The 23074-nt window shown below is 43.6% G+C and overlaps 1 long non-coding RNA gene across 1 annotated transcript; it reads right to left on the reverse strand.

Moving 5' to 3' along the window:
- Window positions 1-3402: 3402 nt before the first annotated feature.
- Window positions 3403-16367, reverse strand: LOC136306856 (uncharacterized). The gene is made up of 2 exons (XR_010725695.1): window positions 15988-16367; window positions 3403-6520 (listed from the first exon to the last, which is right to left on the reverse strand). It is a non-coding gene; the product is annotated as an uncharacterized lncRNA (long non-coding RNA).
- Window positions 16368-23074: the final 6707 nt, after the last annotated feature.

Genomic DNA, 23074 nt, shown 5'->3' on the forward strand with positions numbered 1-23074 from the left:
AAGCCCAAGTGTTCCATTTGTGTTGCTTTGTTTGGCAATTTTTTGGCCCTTATCATGGCTCCTAAACAAAAGTCAGAGTGTTCAGGTTGTAGTGTTTGAAAGAAGAGGAAAACCATCACAAGGGATGTCACAGAGCTACTGGCATCACATGGAAGGGAGCTGTCTGCTGAGGACCTTATTCAGCTGGAGAAGAGATTTACTACCAAGGGTTTGGCAGAAGGTTTTTCTGTGGTAAAGGATGGGTGGGCAAAGTTTCAGGCTGAGGACCCCAGCAATGACAGATCCAGTAAGGTCTACAGAGCTGCTATGGATGCCTTGCAATGCTACAGGCAGATTTTTGAAGAGAAGAAGTCATCTACCTTCCAGACTAGCCTGGAACAATTCTTTAGAAGGTAGAGAGGCCTGCATCAAATCCTGCACCCTCTACCATCAGCTACTTCTCGAGATGAAACACCTGTAGTAGTGCAGGTAGGATCATCTCCAGTGTCTCCTGAGTGTTCCTTAGGCAATCCTGATTCACCTGACCCAGTATCTCCAGCACCTTCTGCAGGTTCTCCTGCCTCTCCAGCTTCCTCCTCCTGATAGGTCACTCTCTCCCACCTTACAATGCCCCCTCCAGTGTGCAAACCAACCACAGGAATAAAGATAAGGAATTTTTATTATTATTATTCAGTGAGAGAAGGGGAGGCAGAGACAGAGTACCACATGCGCCCCAACCAGGATCCACCTGGCATGCCCACTAGGGGGTGATGCTCTGTCCATCTTGAGCATTGCTGCATTGCTTAGTAACTGAGCTCTTCTTAGCACCTGAGGCAGAGGTCATGGAGCCATCCTCAGTACCCAGAGCCAACCTGTTCCAATTGAGCCATGGCTACAGGAGGGAAAGAGAGAGAAAGAGAGAGAGAGAGAAGTGAGAGGGGATGAGGTAGAAAAACAGATGGGTTCTTCTCCTATGTGCCCTGACCAGGAATTGAACCCAGGACTTCCACACGTCGGACCAGTGCTCTACTAGTTAGCCAACTGCCCAGGGCCAAGGAAATTTTTTTTACACTCATTTTTTCTGTTAGTACAGTGTACAGTACAGTATACGTATGTCCCTTTTTTTTTCTGTGGCTTAGTTGTGTTTTTATGTTCTAGATTATGATTTTACAACCGTGTTAGGATAGGTAAGTGACTTAAGCTAGGGTGTGTTTCAACTTACATGAAAATTCGGGTTGTATCACTGTTATAGAAACAGAACTGTGTCATAACCCGAGGACCCCCTGTATTTGGTTCTGTCCACACCCAGGCAGAAAAGAAATTTCTGAGTTCCCCGAAACAGAGGCCACAAGCACCTAACACAGTCTCTGGTAGCTACTGTTTTGCAATTATGTATTGTTACATAATAAATCACACACCCTAATTTGAATGTGTAGGGTTCTTGGAGAAAAAAGTAAAATGCAGATATGTGTTTTTCCACAGTAATCTTGTGCACCAATAAGACCTCTTCCTGAAATAATGAGTCTGTTGTCAAAAGGTATTTTTTACTCAACGTATCTAATGATCGGTTGCACCAAAATTCAGGAAATGAATTTCTATTGCAAGCCCCTCGACAGCCCGTTTCTTTAAACAGCAGTAGTAATGATAACTGATTAGCAGCCGGGTGGAGGTGGTCTGGAAGACGACTGATGGAATCACCAAGAGAAATAAACGAAAGCAAGGCCAAGCCTCTGATGTCGCATTCAGCCCTTTGTCAACTGTCTTAACTTCTGCTTGCTTTTTATTCTCTGCACAGTGAAGAGAGTTAAGACTTGGATGGGTGGTTTTTCCATCCTTGTAGCCACAGGGCCGTTGTTCGGAGTGCCCCATGGACTGAGATGCAGGAACCTTGGGGCTGTCTGGCAGAAGCCTGGTGTCGCTGTGGGAGCCCCGGCTGGGGGTCCAGCTTCCCTGTGGCAGGGCTGGGGAGCCCTCTGACCTCTTTGGTGAGTGGTGCACAAAGCTACTGAAAAGAGACTGTAAACATGTATCTCTTTAGAAAAGAAGGTCCTTGGGCGCACGAAGATAGCACCCCGGAAACCAACGGCGGACACCTGCTGGGTGACTGGAAGAGGACATTGCTCAGCCTCGCAGGGCAGAGAGTCAAAGCTGAGTGGAGCAGGGATCCCCAGGACAAAGGGACTGACTGGGGTGTGCGGTGGAGGGAGGTGGGGGGGGCAGAGTCCAGACGCAGTTGCGCACAAGGCCCTATGTAAGAGATTGCCTCAGGTCTGTAGAGATGGGGGCCGTGGCCCGGGGGCCCGTAGAAAGCAGTGGCAGCAGCTGTGAGCACATCTGTAGGCAAGGGAACGGGTGACCCGGCCAAGCACCCACAAGTCCGAACGAAGCAGACTGCTTGCTGAAAAGCAATAATGGAAACAGTAGCATCGGGAAGCCCGGAAATGAAAGCAGCCGGCCATTATTACTGACTCAGACCTATTCCTTCTGGGCCCTTCATAAGGTAAGTTCAGGACTCGCACGTGATTATGGAAGTTGAGTTTTAAACTAGGAAAGTGGTGTGTGTATAGTGAGACGGGAGTTGGAGGGTCACAGAGAAGACTAGATCTGATTTATCAAATGAAAGAAATGTGATACATCCTTCAGCCTAGAAGAGATTGTTATACCCTAAGCTCACAAATGTCACACATAATTACTTCTATTTGCAAAGGAAATGTAGCTTTCTTATTTCTCTTTAATCCAATCATCAGCTCAGCTGTCCAATGCAGCCTCACGTGACAGTCAATTGTAGGAATAGGCATTTTATTTGAGAATGAGAAACATGAACACAATAATGGAATATATATATTTGTGAGAGGTACATATAGTAAATATATATTTATAGTCTCATGATTATAATTATATAACAACATCACTAAATATAGTCATAGGAAAAAGAAAAGAAATTCACCAGATTTTTTTTTTCTGGTGCACGTAAGGCATTTATATTTCCTATTCCACCTGGTATCAGATTTGTTAAGTTGTATGTTTTAATGAAAATTTTTAAAATTCCTTTTGATTTTTGTAGATCAGCAATAATATTTCGTTTTTTAACCCCGACATTAGAATTTCGCAATTTCTCTCTTTTACCTTCATATCCTACTAGGGTTTATAAATTTTATTAACCTTTTCAAGAAAACCACCTCATAGTTTTGCAGAATTTTCCAATTCTGTCACTTTTCTATTTCTTTGATTTTTTATTATTACTTCCACCTGAGTTTAATTTTCTCATCTTTTCCTAACTTCTTAAAGTAGTTTTATGATCAACTTAAGATTAATGATCTAAGTTTCTACATTAAGAAGCCATTGTAATTACCTTTCCAATAAAGCATTTAAGTAGTATATTAGCTGCATGCCATAAATTTTGATAGTTTTTTTTGGTCAGCATTCAGTTCAAAATATTTTCTAGTATTTTAGTGATTTCCTCTTTGATGATGGGTTATTTAGAAGTTGTTTCTATATGTTCACAGAATATAATGACTAGTACTATCTAGTCCTTTGAAATTTACTGAGACTTGTTTTAGACCTTTGTATAATCTGTTCTGGCCCATACATATCCTATTAACTCTGTTTCTCTGGGGAACCCTATGAACCTGACTATAACTACTGTGAGAATGTATTAAAAATCTTCAAATATTATTATGGATTTGCCTTTATCTCCCTTTTTATCAGTTTTTGCATCATGTCTGTCAAAACTCAAAACTCTTTTTAAGTACATACACATTTAAATTAGTTCTTCCTGATGTATATTCATCCGTGTGACTAATGTTACATAGTCATTCAGCTTTATTATGAATTATATTCACATGGTATTTAATTTTCATCCTTTTACTTTTAAATTACTTGTGACTTTGTTGTTAAAATGTCTCTTTTGGAGACAGCATATATAGTTGGGACTTTCTGCTTTATACAGATTGAGACCATTTGCCTTTTAATAGGAAAATAGTTTATTCACATGTAATGCAACTCTTGGTATGATTAGATGTAGGTCTGCCATTCTGTGCCTCTTTTTCTTTCTTTTTTTCGTTTTTTGTTGTTGCTGCTTATTTGTTTCTTCTTTCTTGCCTTCTTTTGAGTTAGTTCTTTTTAGTATTCCACTTTTATTTATTGGCTTACAGTACATCTCTTTACTTACTTTTCACAGGTTAATCTAGAAACTACAACAGTTATTTTTAAGTTATTACAAAAGAGATACTATATTGAATTACTTCATATGTAATTAATAGGATCCTTGTAACAATGTAATTCAGTTTACCACTTATATTCTCTGGGATTTTATTGACTTAATTTTTGCATTATATGCTCCTCCATCTTTTAAAACAGTTGTGTTCTACCAAGAGCTATTTTGCCTCCCTTGAGATATTTTGCAGTATCTAGAGACATTTCTGATTGTCACCACTGCGAGAGGAATGCTGCAGACAACTAGTGGCTGGAGGCCAAGGATGCTGCTAAAACAATCTTAGGATGCACAGGACAGTCCCCCCAAAGAATTATTCATCGCGAAATATCTATACTGCTGGGGAAATGAAGTTTAAAACTAGAGGGCTTAATTCAGTAACTTAGGATTTCTGCTAATAAAGGGCATTTTTTAACATTTCCTGAGGTCCTCTAAACATACATGTATACACAAGCCTACAGTGTTCAATGCTCTAGGTTCATCCTAGGTGCTTATTAGCCAATGACCAGTCACTGGGTTTGAGTGAATGAATCATGCCATGTGGTTCCACATAGGAATTTAAAGGCAATTGGAAAGAACCCAGAGTTCTAAACAAAGGAATCTTCACTGCCAGCTGTCTTCTTCTTTCTTTCTCTCCTGGTATGCAAATACCATCCAAGCAACCACTGTTAGGTTATCTTCATTTATCAGTAGAAAAAGAAGACATAAAAAAAAATTTAACAGGCCCTGGCCAGTTGGCTCAGCGGTAGAGTGTCTGCCTGGCATGTGGAAGTCCCGGGTTCAATTCCCGGCCAGGAGAAGCAACCATATACTTCTCCACCCTTCCCTCTCTCCTTCCTCTCTATCTCTCTCTTCCCCTCCTGCAGCCAAGGCTCCATTAGAGCAAAGTTGGCCCAGGCACTGAGGACAGCTCCATGGCTTCCACCTCAGGTGCTAGAATGGCTCTGGCTGCAATGGAGCAATGCCCCAGATGGGCAGAGCATTGCCCCCTGGTGGGCATGCCAGGTGGATCCCGGTTGGGCGCATATGGGAATCTGTCTGTCTGCCTCTCTGCTTCTAACTTCGGAAAAATACAAAAAAAAATTCTAACAAATTATGCTTGCACGTTACATGAATCCTCATAATATAAACCCTTTGCACAATATTACACATTTTTTAAAGTACAGCATACGGTTTCCTTTTACAGTGATCTTTGTTAGCTTTATTAGATACACTGATTAAATGACAAATAGTCCACTTTGGCAGAGAGCAGAGGATTTTAAGCTAGACCTGGGTGTGAACCACCTCTGTATCTTCCTAAATTCACAATTCTGTCCTCTGCCCCTCTTCAAAGCTCATTTTGTTATCATTCCTTTAAACCTATAAGATGGAGATAATTCCTATCTCCTAAGAAGCTTGAGAAATCACCTAGTCTGCTGCAAAGAAAGAACTCAGACAGTGTAGGGCTTTGTTCTGTCTGGGCACCTGGCTTGTTGGACCTGTGACTTGGCCCTGGGGCATGAAGGCTATATCCCTAGTAAATCGAAGTCTGTGCTGAGCCAGCCTCCACAGGTGACAGGCACTCATGTCCTTGGAGACACAGATCAGCACTTCCGGGATAAGGTCCTGCCCGATACCCTCTGTCACAGATAACTGGTTTCAGTCATGCTGGCAGGGAGCCCCCAGTAATGGTGCAGGGTTGCCGCCACCCTTTTGCCAGCTTCCCAGGGAAAAGTGGTGGGTTCATTTTTTGGAAGAGGCTGGTGAGTTGCAACCTGCTGCAAGTCAACTCCTCCTCCAGATGTCCCCGAGGCTGCAGCTCGGAGACCTCCCAATGGGCCCCAGGAAGACCTCATTCGCTGGGCGTTCTACACTCCATAGGTGAACACAGACTTCCAAGCAGGGCAGTAGGCTCTCTGTGTTGCAGGGCGGCCTCAGAACTGGTAGCAGTACTCAAGTCACTTGTTTTCCTACCAGCCTCAAAGGGTGCCCGGAGGGGCCTTCGAGTCCTGGGAGAACCATCAAATCAAAACACACTTGCACGCATTCAAACAAATGGCCCATCTCCCACCATGCACGTGGACAGCCACAGCTGCCCACCGGCCTGCCCAGGCACTCAATCAAGCAGCTGTCTTCTGTGTGAAGGCTGTTTCCACCTCCAGTAGGGCAGGTTGTTTTCAGCACATCTGACAAAACAGGCCCGATCGGCGGAGCAACCTCTGCAAGGAAGTGCAACAGAAGACATCCAGCTGGGCCAAGTTAACCGGTCTTCATTCATCACTCCCATCAGTCAGGAGGCAGGAGGAGGCTGACGTTATTTGTAAGACATCTAAGGGTGTTATTATTCACCTGTAATTAAAAAGAATGGTTTGATTTGGCTTCCAGCCTGGTGGAGGAATGAATGCTTTTATGTTGCCACGTTATGAATTCTTCCAGGTACTGAATAGGCTCGGAGATGGAGGGACTTCGTAAAGTAGAATTTCCCTCAACCTGTATCCACTTGCTTTAACACACACACACACACACACACACACACACACACACACACACACACACACAAAACAACCCCACGGTGTGTGTGTGTTTATTACCTTTGTTCTTCTGCTTTAGAGAAGGGCTCCCAGGAAATCAAAATCATGTTGATAGTTTCTGAGTCCATCAACATGAGGACATCCGGGTAAAAGGTTTTAGATGTGCCCAAGAAGACCCAAGTCTGAGGAAATTTATTACAGATGTCCAGTGTGGCTTTTTCCAGCTATACCACATACTCAGGAAGAGCAAAGAAAGAAGGGGTTCTGGCCCTGGCAGGGTAGCTTGGCTGGTTAGAGCATCGTGGGTTTGATCCCCGGTCAGGGCACATACAAGAAATTAACCAGTGAATGCATGAGTAGATAGAACAAATTAATGTTTCTTTTCCCTCTCCCTAAAATCAATCAATAATTTTTTTTTAAAATAAGGGTTTCTGTAGTATATAGTAAAAAAATATTGATGGCAAGAAAACTAGACATAGTCTTTGTTATGCAACCAGAGTTCTGGAGGATGGATATAAGGATTTACCAAGCAGGTTTATTTAATTTATTTATTTATTTATTTATTTTTAAACAAATTCTTCAACCATGCTTTTTATTCCAGGACCAGTTTAAAGAAATTTGAAGATACATTAAGACACAAAGTTAACATTATTCGGCTGAGAAAAACAGAACAAAGGAAAAACAAAGTAGCAATATGAGTGGAAGCTGGGATTGACAGGAAGATAGATGGTATAAATATGTGTCCAGGTTACCCAGTGAACTAGAGGACCCCCAGAATGTAGGCCCGAGCTCCCTAGCAGCTGGTGCAAAGATGGATCTAAGACCAGTTATTCGATTCGTGACATCCACCAAATTAAAGCATTTCTCATATATGCTAAGTCTGACAGGCCTAGGCTTTGGGGGAAAAAGTAGTTACTAAAATGATGTTTTGGGAAAGGTAAAAAATTTCCTTAATAGTTGTAAGTTTTTTGTAATTTTCAGAGTACTCATATATTTTTATTCTGATATCAATAAGGACGAAAAGAGCATTTCCTTCAGGATTGCCAAAGTCACTATTGGAGGTTGACCAAGAGAATGCAGTCGGCCTACAGGTTCCGGCCAGCCCTCGTAGCGGGGAGAGCAGGGTCAGGTGAGGGCCCAGGGCCAGCGACTGGGCCTTCCACCCTCTCCTGACACATGGAGCAGGGCACTCCAAAGTGCAGGAAGGAAAAGGATGAGGCCGCTGACATTGAAGCCGCTTGGATGCTCTATATAATATTTGGTATTTTGAAAACACTTTGCACTTGCCAGTAAGTAAATCCAGATGGAACTCAAATAAGTTTAGCCAATAACATTACCCCAGCTCGCTGATGTGGAGTCGGGTCTGACTGATTTGCGCAAGGACTTTCCATTCCTACGGAGCTACCATGCAGCTTTTGACCCCTTCCTGTGCCTCAAAGGGCCAAAGTTAGTCCAAGGAAATGGAGTGTCACACTTTCTGTCCCTGGCTTGGCCCAGCAGGTCACAGAAGCTTCTGAACAAAGGGGAAAATTCTCTCCTTATAACTTGACGGCTGCCTTTTTCAGTGATTTCTAACAGAGCCGCCACGGCCAGTTTCTCAGACCCACTGCCTAATCCCTATGAGGCCGTTTGTATTCGACTCCAGTTCTTTTCCTGAATAGTGAGGAAGAACAGCTTTTCCCAACTCTCTCATCAGAAAAGAGAGCAATGTGAGAATCCGGAACCCAGAACAGAACATACACAGTTTTAAAATTTGCATAGATGTATTCTTATTTTTGAGCAAAACCAAAGTTCCTATTAAACTGTTTTGCTATTTCCAGGACAGACATTGTACATTTACTCTCTGTGACGTAGTTTTCCCGCTTTCCTGACAAGGGGAATCACTTCCTCTGGGCTGTTGGTGAAAAAGTCAGATTCCCCAGCCATGCTCAGACTTGCTGGACCTGAATCATTCAAGAGCATGAAGGTGCCCTGTCTGTGAAATGATGACATTGAAGAGTCTGGAACCTCATGAACCCCCAATTCAAATCTCACTTCTGCCACTTAATGGCTGTGTGACCTTGGGCAAGTAGCTCACCCTCTCTGTACCTTTATTTCTTCATATGTGAAATGAGGACCTGCCCCTTGAGAAACCCCCAATTTAAGAGCAACTTGGTAAAGAAAGACCCAGCATAGGAAAAGTAGGAGGATCCAGAGAGAGTCTTTGGATTAGTCTTATTCCTAAAACACAAAACAAACAAACAAACAAAACAACAACAACGAAAATAGATGCAGGCTCTAAAATTACTGAGCACAGACTAATTTTCAAAGCTAGGGTGCATCCTCAGACTGCTTTTAGATACCCAGCAGGAAACTATCATCACTCCCAATCACACAAAAACGGAGTATAATCTAGAAAGAAGAAATGACAAATAATTCACTCTAGCACTCTACACCCTTCATGCTTCCAGATATTGCCAATTTTAAATCGACACACTAACCTAACAAGAGTGGGACTTCATGAAATGTTTTCAGTAGCTCATTTTCAAATGGTTTACCAAATGACAGAAAGGACCTCCAGTTAGTTTCCTATGTAAAGAATCCACTCAAACAGACTACAGAGTCATCTTAAGGGAAACCTTCACCAAAATGACATGCTCAGGAGGACACAGGCAGGGCCTCCTGACTGACCCCTGGAAACAAAGGGGAAGTGTATCAAAATGAATGAAAAAGCCAAAGTACATAAACAATGACGACCTTTCTTAACTAGTTCACTGAAAAGGGGGCTGCTGACAAGCCAGGTGGCGCACATCATTAGTGCCTTTGACTCTGGTGTGCCTGCCGACAAAACTCAGGACTGCCAACTCTGGATGGGAGAAGTACCCCTGTGGTTAGGGCCCCAGCAAAGCAGAGTCGCGGGTTTCCTGTAGCTGGGACAGTGCCTTAGAATTCTTTTGTTATTCTGCAATGCATCCACACCCGTGAAGTATTGTCCTCTGTCACCCAAAGGCACTTTGGGGACTTAATTATTATTTTTTTAAATTTATTCATTTTAGAGAGGAGAGAGAGAGAGGAGAGAGAGACAGAGAGAGAGAAGGGGGGAGGAGCTGGAAGCATCAACTCCCATATGTGCCTTGACCAGGCAAGCCCAGGGTTTTGAACCGGCGACCTCAGCATTTCCAGGTCGATGCTTTATCCACTGTGCCACCACAGGTCCGGTGGGGACTTAATTATTATTTGCAGGCACGGGGAAAATTCAGCCGCCTCACAGAAGAAACAAATGCAGTTCCAAATATCAATACATAACCTCCCTCTAAATTCTGGGACATCATTCCAGTTGTTTCTGGAAACAGTAATATAATTGTGGGGTCCCTTTCTAAATAAAGGGGCCAAACTAATATTTAAAAAAAAAAAGAAAGAAAAGAAAAAAGCAGGAATTTATAAGTTGTAAATTTCATTATGCAACTTGTTTGCTAAACTCTGCTGACTTTTGCTTAAAGTATATAAATAGTTGATACTTTCGCTAATTATTTACAAAATAGCAGGCATTTGAGGTGGAAGAAAATCCTAAAGATAAATACTGAGACCAGGGCATTCCTGCCCCATCTTCACGAAGCCTCAGCGCAGACCCAAACGGCCCCCTCAGATGTCCAGCAGAACCTCTGGTGGTCAGAGAAGATTTTGATGCTGGGAAGCTCTAAAATCTATCAGATCACTGCATTCTGATAAAGGCTCTTGTGCCTTTGATTGAACTGGTCATGAAATCTACCTTTTATCTGAGAGAGGTCATTACTTGGGTCTTGAAAAACCTCCCGCCACAGTTAGATCTCACGGGACGAACGGGCCCAGGGCCACGGGAAGCTGCAGTGGGAGTAACCCTTGGGTCAGAACAGGTCTGGTGAACCCAGGTTGTCCTCTTCCTACTCCACCTCTTGGCTGCAGAGGTGGTCAAAGCACAGGAGGGCCCTGGCTGGTTGGCTCAGCCGTAGAGCGTTGGCCCCGTGTGTGGAAGTCCCAGGTTTGATTCCTGTCCAGGGAACAAAGGAGAAGCTCCCATCTGCTTCTCCACCCCTCCCCCTCTCCTTTCTCTATCTCTTTCTCTCTCTTCCCCTCCCGCAGCCAAGGCTCCATTGGAGCAAAGTTGGCCCGGGCGCTAAGGATGGCTCTATGGCCTCTTCCTCAGGTACTAGAATGGCTCCAGTTGCAACAGAGTAACGCCCCAGATGGGCAGAGCTTCGCCCCCTGGTGGGCATGCCAGGTGGATCTGGTCAGGTGCATGCAGGAGGCAGTCTGTCTGCCGCCCTCCACTTCTCACTTTGGAAAAATACAAAAAAAACAAGGCTGCAGGAACCCATGCCTCCTGCCTAGAGCCACGCTGAGAGCGCCCTGCAGAGGTGACCAGACCGGTGGTGGACACAGCTGGCAGTTGGCTGGGCTCCTTGCTGTCTGTGCTCGAAGCCTCAGGTCTCCGTGGCCCTTGCACATTTTCTCGAAACAGAAGAAAGACTTGAATTTTCAGATTAGGAGGGCTCACCAAGTCCCAGGAAGGAAGGCACATCAGAAAAGGCACCTGTCAATACGACGTATGTCCTGATCAAGTTCCTGAACGCCAGAGAGACGTCTTGATGAGCTTCCAAATGGAAGTGATTACTCTGCACGCTGCAGCTCTTCAGGACCCAGCTGTGTGTGCACGCCTTGTCCCTTAGCGGAGGCCTGGTCCTTCTCCCCCAGGGACAGAAGTGTCACTTACCGAGGCTATAGTGCTCCTTCAAGGTGGAACTCTCACAGCGCTTGTGCCTAAATCTTATAGCCACCCGAACACTCAGCCACAACACAGGCCACGGCACACTGTCCACATGCAAGGTGCACAGAGCCTTTGGGGACAACGCAAGGCTCAAAGCCCCGACCCAACCCCGACGTCTCTCCGTTTGTATTTTTATGTCTACAGATGAAATGCCTCGTCTGTTTCGCCAAGTTCCCCAATGATTGAGTCGTTATGCCAAGGCAGGGGTGAAGGCCTGATAAAAGGCGTGGTTCTGGTCCGCTTAGGTTCCGTACCAGTTGGAAAATAAGACCCAAACTCTGATCTTATGAGTGTTGAGCAGGAGGAGGCTGCTTGGTGACGCAGAGCTGGCTCCCAAGTTGACCGTTTCGGTCTTGGAAACCTAACCCAAAGGAGTTTTTAAATTAGAAAAAACAACAACAACAACACATTTCTCCACATCATTCCCTTTCTCTGGACCTGGCAGAGGGAGGAGGAGCAAAAGGCCACTCACAAGAATCTAATAGATCAGTCTCAAATCACTGAGCTGCGGTGTAGGGAGGGCGGTGCCCGAACACCAGCCAGCCCTTCCACCTCCCTGGGGCAGGGGTGCGAACTAGCAGACGCCTCCGTGTGAGTAGAAACAACAAGCACCAGTTAGGTGTTTCTGTCCAAATACTTAAGGTCCATTAAAAAAGTGTTGCTTCGCTTCTGATCATTAGAGAATTGGTTCCGTAATCTATGCATTTTCCAGAGCTCCTATGAAGTTCAAAGCTAAGTGTATTTGCTCGATTATAACAGTTTTTCCACTAAAATAATTATTTGTACTTAAATACAAATAATGCACCAAATAATTAAGAATCACTCCTTTATTGTATAAAACGTAAGCCTTCCACATGTCAAGGACATGTTCTACTCAGAGTCATCCATCAGAGGTGATGTACCATGATGGCACGTGGACAGGACAGCCTTTGGAGACATGGGTCTTTTGTTGGTATAAACATAGCCTATTGATTTCACAGAAACACTGTCGCTGAGTCCTGAAAATAAATATGTGCATATGTGGAGTTTTATTTTGAAATTCCGACTTTGTGTTGTCATGAATCAGGACTGCAGATGAAGGGAAAGTTGGAAGAGACGACCAATAGCAGTGAGTGAAAACCTAAATCAGTTTCAGAAGTGTTTGCTGAAGTTCAGTATCAGCAAGGCTTCTCTGGAGATGATCATTTAATTCACAGGCGAATTAAAGATGCAAAACTCTTTCATTGCAGGTTCAGGGTTTTTTAATTTTTGTTTTTAACACAACATGAAGCTCATCTCTTTCTGAGAATAGCTCAAATTGTTATATTAAAAGCAGTGATTTAAATAGAGGGGATAAAAAGAAGTTAGTCTATTTTATGGAAGCCATTTGTTATCGATCACATGTCAGGGTGGACAGCCATATCCAGTCTTTCTAAAACTCTTTTCCAGTCTGAGTCAATGACACCACCGTTTTCTTAATTTCCTGACCAGCAGTGCCTTATCCACGTGGTTGCTCTGCATGGCCAGCAGCCGGTGCCTGTAACCCAGCAGATGTTTCTGTGCTCCACTGAAATCATCACACAGCCAGAGTCCAGGATTTTGTTTTCCTCTGAGCCCTTCTCCCACGTGCAGAAACTTCCTCTGAAGACAAAGGGAGTATGCATAAAAAACACCACTGGGTGTGGGTGAGTTTAATACAGTCAGTCTTGGGGTGTAGAAAGAGCCTAACTCTTTCCTATTATGCTAGGATTACTCAACACCAACTGAAGTCATTTGAAATGGTTCCTATAAGACCAAAACCCACAGCCAACAGAATCACATAATCATTGGATATTGAACTTGGATGAGACTGGTATATGGTGTGTGTCAAAACTGAGTAATATATGGGCACTTTCAAAGGAAAAAGTTATTTAAGATCACTTTCTCCCCACCCCTCCCCGCCCGCTTGTTGATTTGAACTATTTTTGTTATAACATTCGTAAAAGAGGTGCAACCATAAAGCAAAGTTTAAACTTGGCATGCCTCTCATTTCCTGAGGCCCGGATTGGGCAGAGGCTATACGAGGTGTCACTTACTCTAAGTTGCAATGATCTTTCAAGGTGAAAATCATGCCAAGGTGACAGCATGCCCTGGTGTGGCCCCACATCCACCCTCACCGGCTGCGTCATGTCAGACAGTTATTTAGCTAACATGTGCTTTATCTATAATAGTAAAATCTACCTGACAAGCTGGGAAATAAAATAAAATCATATGTAAGTAACAGTGCATCTCGTGTAGTCAGCACCCAGTAAATGACAGCAACTGTTCATTCTCATTTCTTTTCAGAACCACATAACCACCAAAAACAAATTAATTTAATATGATGCATAACAGGACTTTTTAAATTAAAGTATCCATAGAGAAGGTGGGATCCCATGCCATTTTTGAACAGAATGATATTAAGAAATTCAAGAGTGTGTTCTCAAGTTCAGAACTACCAGGCTTATATGTAATCAAGACTCTGCTCATTAGCCATTTAAAACCCAAATTTGATAAAGTGACATTCTAAAACTGTTCTGTCATATCAGAATCAAGTAAAAATTGCTGCTTTATTAAAATATGCATTAAAGGCATAGTCTCATTTAACCATTTCTGAGGCAAAGAGGAAAATTTTATAAATTTAGAGCAATAAGCAAACAAACAAATAAATAATCTGATGGATTTTTCAATTAGATTTAATAGCATGAGACTATCAACCATGTCAATATCTGAGACCTTGTAAAATCACAAGGAAATTAAAACATATTTGATTTCTGTTTCTTTCCAGAGTTCTTTTTTCTTCTCATAAAAGGCTAAAGGATCTACATATCACAAAAATAAATAGCAATGTGATAACTTTTTGATGTGTCCCAAAATGACCAGGTTGACTTTCTGCAGTGGTGAAGAAAACAGTCCTGCTGACCAGGAGAGAGAGGACATCTCCAAAATTTATATTGATTTCTATGGCTACTATTTTCTCCTGCTAAATCTTTTTTTTTTTTTTTTTTTGGTATTTTTCTGAAGTGAGAAGCAGAGAGACAGAGAGACAGACTCCCACATGCACCCAACCGGGATCCACCCAGCGTGCCCACCAGGGGACGATGCCCTGCCCTTCTGGACTGTTGCTCCATTGTGGCCAGAGCCATTCTAGCACCTGAGGCAGAGGCCATGGAGCCATGCTCAGCGCTGGGGCCAACTTTGCTCCCATGGAACCTTGGCTGCAGGAGGGGAAGAGAAAGATAGAGAGGAAGGAGAGGAGGAGGGGTGGAGAAACAGATGGGTGCCTCTCCTGTGTGCCCTGGCTAGGAATCAAACCTGGGACTTCCGCATGCTGGGCTGACGCTCTAGCACTGAGCCAGCTGGCCAGGGCCTTCCTACTAAATCTTATTGTGCATGAAAATAAACTATTCACTTACTTCAGATAGACATAACCACTGACCCATTGTTACCCCAAATCCTCAAGGAATACATTTTAGAGAATAGAAATCTCTCTATATTTTGTGCAAGATCTAAAACTAACCTGAAAGCTAATATAAACATGGTGCATTTTCTATTCAGATACATAAAGCCTCCCTTGTATTTTCATAAGATTTTTTATGTCAAGCAGTTGTATTACAACGTTCAGATTTTTAAAGAGATCTTTTTAATTAATAATGCATATCAGTGATTCCCACATCAAAGCTTTTCGATAATGAAATCTTTACCCGGCCACTTGGACATGTCTATTGTTTACATTTTGACAGCGTTTTCTCCATTTCCAATCACTGCTATTTATATCTGATATTAAAAATTGCTCTTTATGCACTGCTCAGACTACACATCCCCCACACCATACGCAGGGAGAAAATTCTATAAATCAAAGATGAATTAGAAAACAAACCTTCAAAAGAAAAAAACTGTTGGGCTAATGGAACGAACACATATAAAATGGTCTGTTAACTGGATGCACCTACTGGTCGTTAAATCTCCGATACTCAAACAATGATGAGAGGAGACAACGTTTATACTTTAGGGATCCTCATACATATAGTAATACACATCCCTTTAAAAATATCAATGCTATCCATTTTGTAAACTTCATTCTCTTTCACACACAGCATTTGCTATGTAACAAACCCCTCCATAACTTAGTGCATTCAGGTCACAACCACTTAGCTCAGACATGAGCCAGCCCTCCGTTTGGGCCACACTCTGCCTGCCACCCTCCCAGGGCGGCCCAGGCCGACTGCTGAGCTGCGGCCTCAGGGCCTCTCGCTGGCACAGCGACGCTGGCAGGAGCGGCTGGCTCCACGGTTTCCAGTCCTCCAGTGGCCTGCATGGCGCACAGGGCCGTTCTGAGCTCCCTGGGAGAGCTGCCCAATACGCAGATGCTTCCTACGCCTCTGTTTCCTGCTATCCCATCCACCAAAGCTGGTCACAATGCCAGTCCATAGTCAATAAAAGGGAGAAAGTCTCCATTTCTAATTATGAAGACCTGCAAATATTGTCACTATTTTTCCACTCACCACATCGGCAGTATCTCTCCACGCATGTCCTTTCCACTTCCGGCCCATGTAGCTCACCAGGTCACCCGTTCTGCTCTTCAGGGTGATTCCTTAGACTCTAGCGAGCGGCCGCTCCCTCCCCTCGGGCCACTGCGCAGCCTCCCCCTCCTCCACACTCACGTCGCACAAGTAGACGATCAAGCCGTCTTTATAACGTGTAGATGTTATTAAGGCTTTGCTCGGCCTTTCAGTATGTATGGATAAAAACCCCAACCATCGATATGACTCTGAGACCCTGCACGGTCCAGCTCGCACCTCGGATGTATGTGGCCCACCAATGATGTAGGATAAGTGAGAGTGGGCGGCTGGGGACCTGGCTTGCCCCCCCTGTGAAAGGTTCTCTCCCGACAGGAGCTCTGGCTGGGGCTGCAAGGCTTTGCGAGAAGTGGCTGGGTGAGTGGGAAGGAGGATACGCATTCACAGCACTTGTTATTTCATGTTATTTGTATGATTCATTTCCTGTTGACAGCGGAGATCACCCCTGTTATGAAATGAACGGTTTCCAGCAAAGAGACCGGCAAGCGGTTTGGCCCCAGTAAGAATAAGGAGACAACAGGATTACCTTTCAGATAGCTAAGCAGAGACTACAATTTAGACTTCCGTGAACATTGCACTATTTCAGAATCACAGTCCATTACTGTTTGAAACCATTATGTTTAAGACACACGACATATGTTTCTGGACTTTGGATCAGGAATGAGGAAATTAGGGTTTTTGGGCTAGTTCACCCTTGACTCATCCGTTAAACATCTGTGGTCTCAGTTTCCTCATGAGTAAGGTGACCATGTCTATGGACATGGTACTTAACTTTCTTTCCAGTTTCTTAACATTATGTGATGTTGTGATTCTGAGACTTGAAACAAGCAGAACATTTTAGATAAGCTCCTGTCAGCAGTGAACAGAGCATACATTTATCTTTATTTGCTTTATATTTATGATGTGTCTTTCATTGAAGTAGCCAGAGGATATACTCATATACTAAAATCAAATTGCTTAAAATGCTAAATGTAGAGACTTAAAAAAAACCAAACCCAAAGCAAAATAAACATAAAACATATAAGAGTAAACATATAATATGTACACATTAGAATGAAATAAAATTAAACAGCAGTCTCCTCATTTCAGCTAATAAGATGAGCTACCCTAAATTTGTGAGCTCCTTCGGTGCCTCACGTTGAGAAACACGCAGAATTTCCACAAGTGCTAACACATGGGACCTGCTTATAAAGCATTTGCAAAACCCCAAAATCAAAACATGCACTTCAGCAGGAAAATTTCAAAAGAGTATCACCCAGAGGCTATGCCCCCTAAGCTGAGGGTGTCAGGAAATAAGTTGGGCCCCCCCATGTCAAGACAGAATTTCTGCACCGCTTCTCAATAGGATGTTTTAAAAGAGAAAAGCAGAGAGGCGACACAGCAGTGGGTATCTTTTTAATATATTTCAGATTTTACTCAAACAAAAACAACATATGGGATTCTGAAGAAATTCTATAATGAATTAAAGAAGAGATTTTGAACCTCTTTCTACCCAAAGTAATGGGTTTTATTCTTCATGATTTTATGAGGCCTCTGAGGTTAAGTTCCAGTGTATTCAGGAATGGGCCTGACCCGGGGCATCAGAAAAGCAGAGTTCAAATGCAGTTATGTGATGTGACCTTAATTTCTCAATCTTCAGTGGAAATGGAAATGGCTGGAAAAAGCATAGACTCTGGAGGCTGACCTTCTGATTTTTAATCCCGACTGCCCCTCAGAAAAGAATGAACTGAATAACTGTGTATTTGATAAATTAAGTGTCATGTGTTTTTTAGAGTAGACACTAAAGAATAAAAACCTATACATTCTAACTAGAAGATGAAAAAAGAATGCAAGGCAGAAAACCACACAATCACAAGGAAAGCAGAAAAATTAAAAAGAGCAATATAAAACAGATTGTACAAATAGCACACACACACAAAAGATGGTCGAATGCAAGCCAAACTATATCAATAATTATATTAAAAGTAAACGAGCCACATGTTATTAGGGAAATATACAGAGACAGACAATGATTTGACTTTGAGTGATGTGCACACAACACAACCAACAGTTCAAATGCTACAGAGATGTTCACCTGAAACCTGTATAATCTTATTGATCAGTGTCACCCCATTAAATTTAACTTTTAAATGAAAATTTAAAAAATGAGAGGAGGAAATTTGAAAAATAAATGCGAAGACAGAAAAATCAATGCAAAACCCCCCCCCATTTTTTACTACAGAGCATATTAAAAACAATGCAGAAAGAATAAATATTTAAGAGCTGAAAATAGATATTCCTTCTAAATATGAATGCCCCCCACAATGGAGTTTCAGGTGTATCAATTAACATGATGGCATAGGTAGCCATCACCGGAGCTCAGTAGGGTCACATCATAGTGAGAAAAGATATAACAGACCACAGACCACTATGAGCTTATAAAATGTTAAGCTGTAGTGCAGCGAATGAAGGACCTGCATTGGGAGGATAGAGAGAGAGCTATTCCGTGCTGGATAAAGGAACGGGCTGGGACAGGCTGGAATGGAAAAGGCTGGCGCTGTGAAGATGAGAATCACATGCTCTTCACTTGACCTTAACTCTAGGGAAACACAGCCTCCTTGTAGCTGTTGTTTTGTGTTGCCTAAGCATACAGCTATATCCATTTCAGCTGACCCCACCCAACAACACACTGACTTCGTCTTCCCATCTCCCTGCAGGTGTCTGATTGATGCCTCCTACTCCCCGATTCTCACCGAACACTGGAAGTCAGGGCACCGCAGTAAGAGATAGGATTTCCCTTTATAAACACAGGACTCAGCTGAGCACACCTATTCTTTTTTCTCCTAAATTAGAAAATAAATGTTCACTCTAGCAATGACCCTGATCTAACCAGCTCATAAAGGAACCCACAGAACAGCATCCCAGAGCGGCGGATGACAGCCTGGACTCTGGAGCCATGGTCCCTGGGTTTGAACGACAGCTCCCTCCCTGGGGCAGGTCTGACACTGGGCAAAGCCATGTCTCAGTGCCCCCCCCCCGTAAGGTGGAGGTCTTAACGGTATTACTTCACAGTGTAGTCAGGAGGGTGAAACTGGTTAATTCCTCTAACGCACCTGAGCAGGGCCATGATGAGTGGTTACACTATTACGGTTAATAACATCAGTTTTATCACAGATAAAGAGATAAAGAGATAAAGAGAGCTGAGGGAAAATAGTCACATGGCTTATATAAAAAAATGCACATCTCATTCCATAGGAACCTCTTCAGTTTTCAAAAGTTATAATGTTAGTTTGGTTTGTTAAAATTAACTACTTTAACGTACAGCCCCCAGATGTGCTACCAAGCAGCTAGAAATCCAGGGAGACCTTCAGGCCACCAATGAGCCAGAAAGGACTCCCAGCCCACGGGCAGACCATCGGGTGGCCCGGGACTGTGCTCATCGCCATCCAGATACAGTCAGAACCAAGGGCAGAAGGTGCTCAGAGGGTGGATGGGTTCTTAAGACCATTGGGCAATTGAGAATTTAAAGATTTTCTTTTCATTGTATCTGAAACTCTGGGAGCAAAAAAGAAATGGGAGGGGAAGGCTTTTTCTGATTGCCCACACTGAAGGTCCACTGAAGGGTGGAGGTGTGTTTCCAAGGCTGCTTGTCACCCCGGGGGTAGGCGGCCTGATCACCTGCAGCTCCACAGGCACGTGCCAGGCAGCAGTGGTGGAGCAGCCGCTTTGCAGTGAGGACAGACATTTCCCCACACTTCAGACCTTGGGCGGGGCCCTGAGACAGTCCCAGCCCGTGGAAAGTGGACTGAGTGGTTAATTTTTTTTATATTTTCAATTCTTCCATGAGATTCGCCACTCTGCCTCTTCTGCCTGAAGGCTGGGTTTGGAGGCCAAGCCCCGCACTTGGACACGGAATGATGCCTACACCTGGCTCCTGCATGCTTCGGGGAGGAGAGCTCTTCCTGCCAAGACTTGACAAGTGAAAATTGAGTTCCCATCCTGTGATGCTACCAAGAATCTGGGCTCTAAGTGTTTCGGCAACTAGCGTGACATTGCTAAGAGAGGGATAAAAATGAGGGAGCAGCCCTTGACCAGGAGGGATGATGGTCAAGCCACATGGCTGGACTCAACCCTTGACCACAGCCTCAAACAAACGATGGGCATGTAGACCTCTCAGCAGATGCTCCACGAGAAAGCATCAGGCCACTGGTGCAAGTTACCAGGAGGTCTGGTTTCTCTGTCTTCCAAAGGGATCCAAAGCTTACCAGAAGCTACTACGTGTTCACAAACTTAAGTGTCTACCAGACCGAGAGGGTTCAGATAAACTCTGAATGAACATCCACATGTCTGGGGGCTTATTTAGAAACAAAATAAATCCCTAACCCTTTTGAGGCCTTTGCAATAATAATGACTATTATTATAGCGGTGACAGGGTGGAACCATCTATACTTAGAGGAGCAATAAGGCAACAGCTACAGCATTACTGAGCAGAGGGGACGTTGCTGGGCCTTCCTCGGGCCACTTTCTCTCTGTGACTCGGTCTAAGTCATTACCTCCCCCATCAGCTTTTCCTACAGCAGAAACCCAATTCTGTGTGACTTGCAGAAGAGATCGGGGGCCTGTCAGAAACCAGCACTGGGGTTGAGATACAGCGACCATCTGATGTTAGGAAGGGGGAAATGTTGACGTAAAGGGGAAAAAAAGACTAAGAATTGAATACATTCAGTGCGATCATAAAGAGTGATTACACAAGACTGACATCTGCAAACTCAGTAAAAACACGCAGCCCACCTTCCTCAGCAGACTCCCTCTCCGCAGAAAGGCTCAGTACAAAGTCCACGCCCCAGACAGGAAGGGTTTCACTGTCTGGCCCATTCAGCTTTATGGGCCGTGCTCAGCCTGCGCCGTGTCTCGTCAGGGGTGGGTGATGTTTAACACATTTGTCCCACTTCTTCTCACCTTTCACGTAGGGGTGCCTCCATGAATGGACAGCTTCCCTCCCTGACAGAACGGCCCCTTTCAGACGCAGGGGTAGCTGACGAGTCAGATCTGCTTACTTGCAGTGACCCTTGGGAACCGATTTCTTAGCAGCACCCTGACAGTTAAGAGCACGTCCCAGGCCAACAAAGGATGGCGATGCAGAAACCACCAGGTATCTGCCATGGCCCTGCACACAGGGGTGACCTCTGGTGGAAACATTCCACCTTGAGCCTTCTCTCTCTTTCTCTTCCCCTTGTTTTCAATGGAGGCAAATGGCTTATTGTATTGCAAGTTGATTGCTGGTCTTTTCCTTGAAGACTATCCCCAGATTTCGTTATCGCACTGTAAAAAGGCAGCAGCCTTAAGGAAACTTTGTCATGGTATTGAAAAACATTTCCAACGTGAGCTCCGTGATATTTTATATCACAGAGCCCAAGGGCGCCCCAAGTTTCTGATAATGACAAATAGGACCAGACCTCTTCCACGGTATTGAACCAGAAGGAATAACCAAACCAACCAGAAAGAATAAGGCCCCCTGTTCTCTTAGGCTTCCAGATGCTGCTTACGTTCTCTCAAATGTGTTCTGGAGGAATCACAACTTTCTCCCCTCTCCCACCACGTGATGGTTCTAAAACAGATGCCATCAGTTTTGAGGACAGGCTGAGCCCAATGCTGGATCTCTCTGGTGATAAAAATTGGTTATTGGCACTTCCAAAACTTTGTCTCCAGTATCTGTTACTGAAATAATAACAATAGCAATGAATACTAATAATAGAATTCCATGTTGAGATAAAACACTGGAGCTCCTCCCAACAGTGAATGATGGAAGAAAGGTATTCAAGGACTAGTGAGCGTCCCTAAGATGCTGTCTCCTGCGCCATGCCTTCAGGCTGCTACTCTTCCTGCATCCCCGAAGAAATCCTAGATTTAATGATGGCAGGAGATAAAATGGAAATCATTTGAAAGGAAGGATTCCAGGAGCAGTTGCACACCTGCATTTCCAAGGGAGATGGGGAACTATGTGACGTGCAAACATTTTTAGTCCTTCAGGGTCGCCCTGTGATGAAGTTTGAAGCTGGCGGTCTTTCTCACAGTCTCAAAGCTTCCGGCCCATATTACTCCCCTCTCCATAACCATGATGAGAAGTCCTAGAATTGCCACCCTAGAGAAGCTTCTCCTGCGTTAACACAGAGACCAAATCAACCAGAAGGAATAAATGATGCGGAAGGAATGAGAACTATGCAGCAATATTTCAAAAGAATAACTTTTATAAAAAAAAGAAACCTGCCATTGAGATCGGTAAATAGATAAGACAATAAATTAGATCCATGAAGCGAGAACATACCACAAGAAAAGAAATATTTCGAGAACAAGCTTGTAAAATGCAAAAGCACTGTAGAAAATAATATTTTTAAATACTCTTTTGAATGATTGTTAACAAGGTCTGTTTGTACAGAATTCTACCATTCTCAACTTCCTATCATCTGAATTATCTCTATTGGTTTTAGAGAGAGAAGAAGGGGGAGAGAGAAAGTGAGAGAAGAATATTGATCTGTTCCTGTCTGTGCCCTGACCGGGGATCAAAGCGGCAACCTCTAAACTTTGGGACAAAACTCAAACTAATTGAGCCATCTGGCCAGGGTGAAAATGTATTTTAAAATAAAATAAATAAGCCAAATAGAAAAAAGTAAATAATATTTTTAAAATGTAACAATAAATAATATAAAGTTGAGGAAATTATCCCTCCCAGAATGCAGGTCGCATACAAACTCTTGGGAATTGGAACGGCTTCTACTCTCCAAGATCAGCCCGGGAACTGACAACAATACAACAATACTTTCAAAACACTGTAGGAAAATGATCTTCAACCTAGATTCTTACATTCTCATTCAAAAGAAGGAAGATTAGAATAAAGACATTTTAAGACATGAACTCTCTTTTTTGGGGGGAGGAGGGGAGGCGATAGCATTTGTGCTGTCGTCTATAGGAGATGGGGAGCATTATGAAGGGATGTGATCACAATCACAACTGCATTTTGAAAAATCTTTCTAGA

This window comes from Saccopteryx bilineata, chromosome 1 (assembly GCF_036850765.1).
Source record: "Saccopteryx bilineata isolate mSacBil1 chromosome 1, mSacBil1_pri_phased_curated, whole genome shotgun sequence".
Lineage (NCBI taxonomy): Eukaryota > Metazoa > Chordata > Mammalia > Chiroptera > Emballonuridae > Saccopteryx > Saccopteryx bilineata.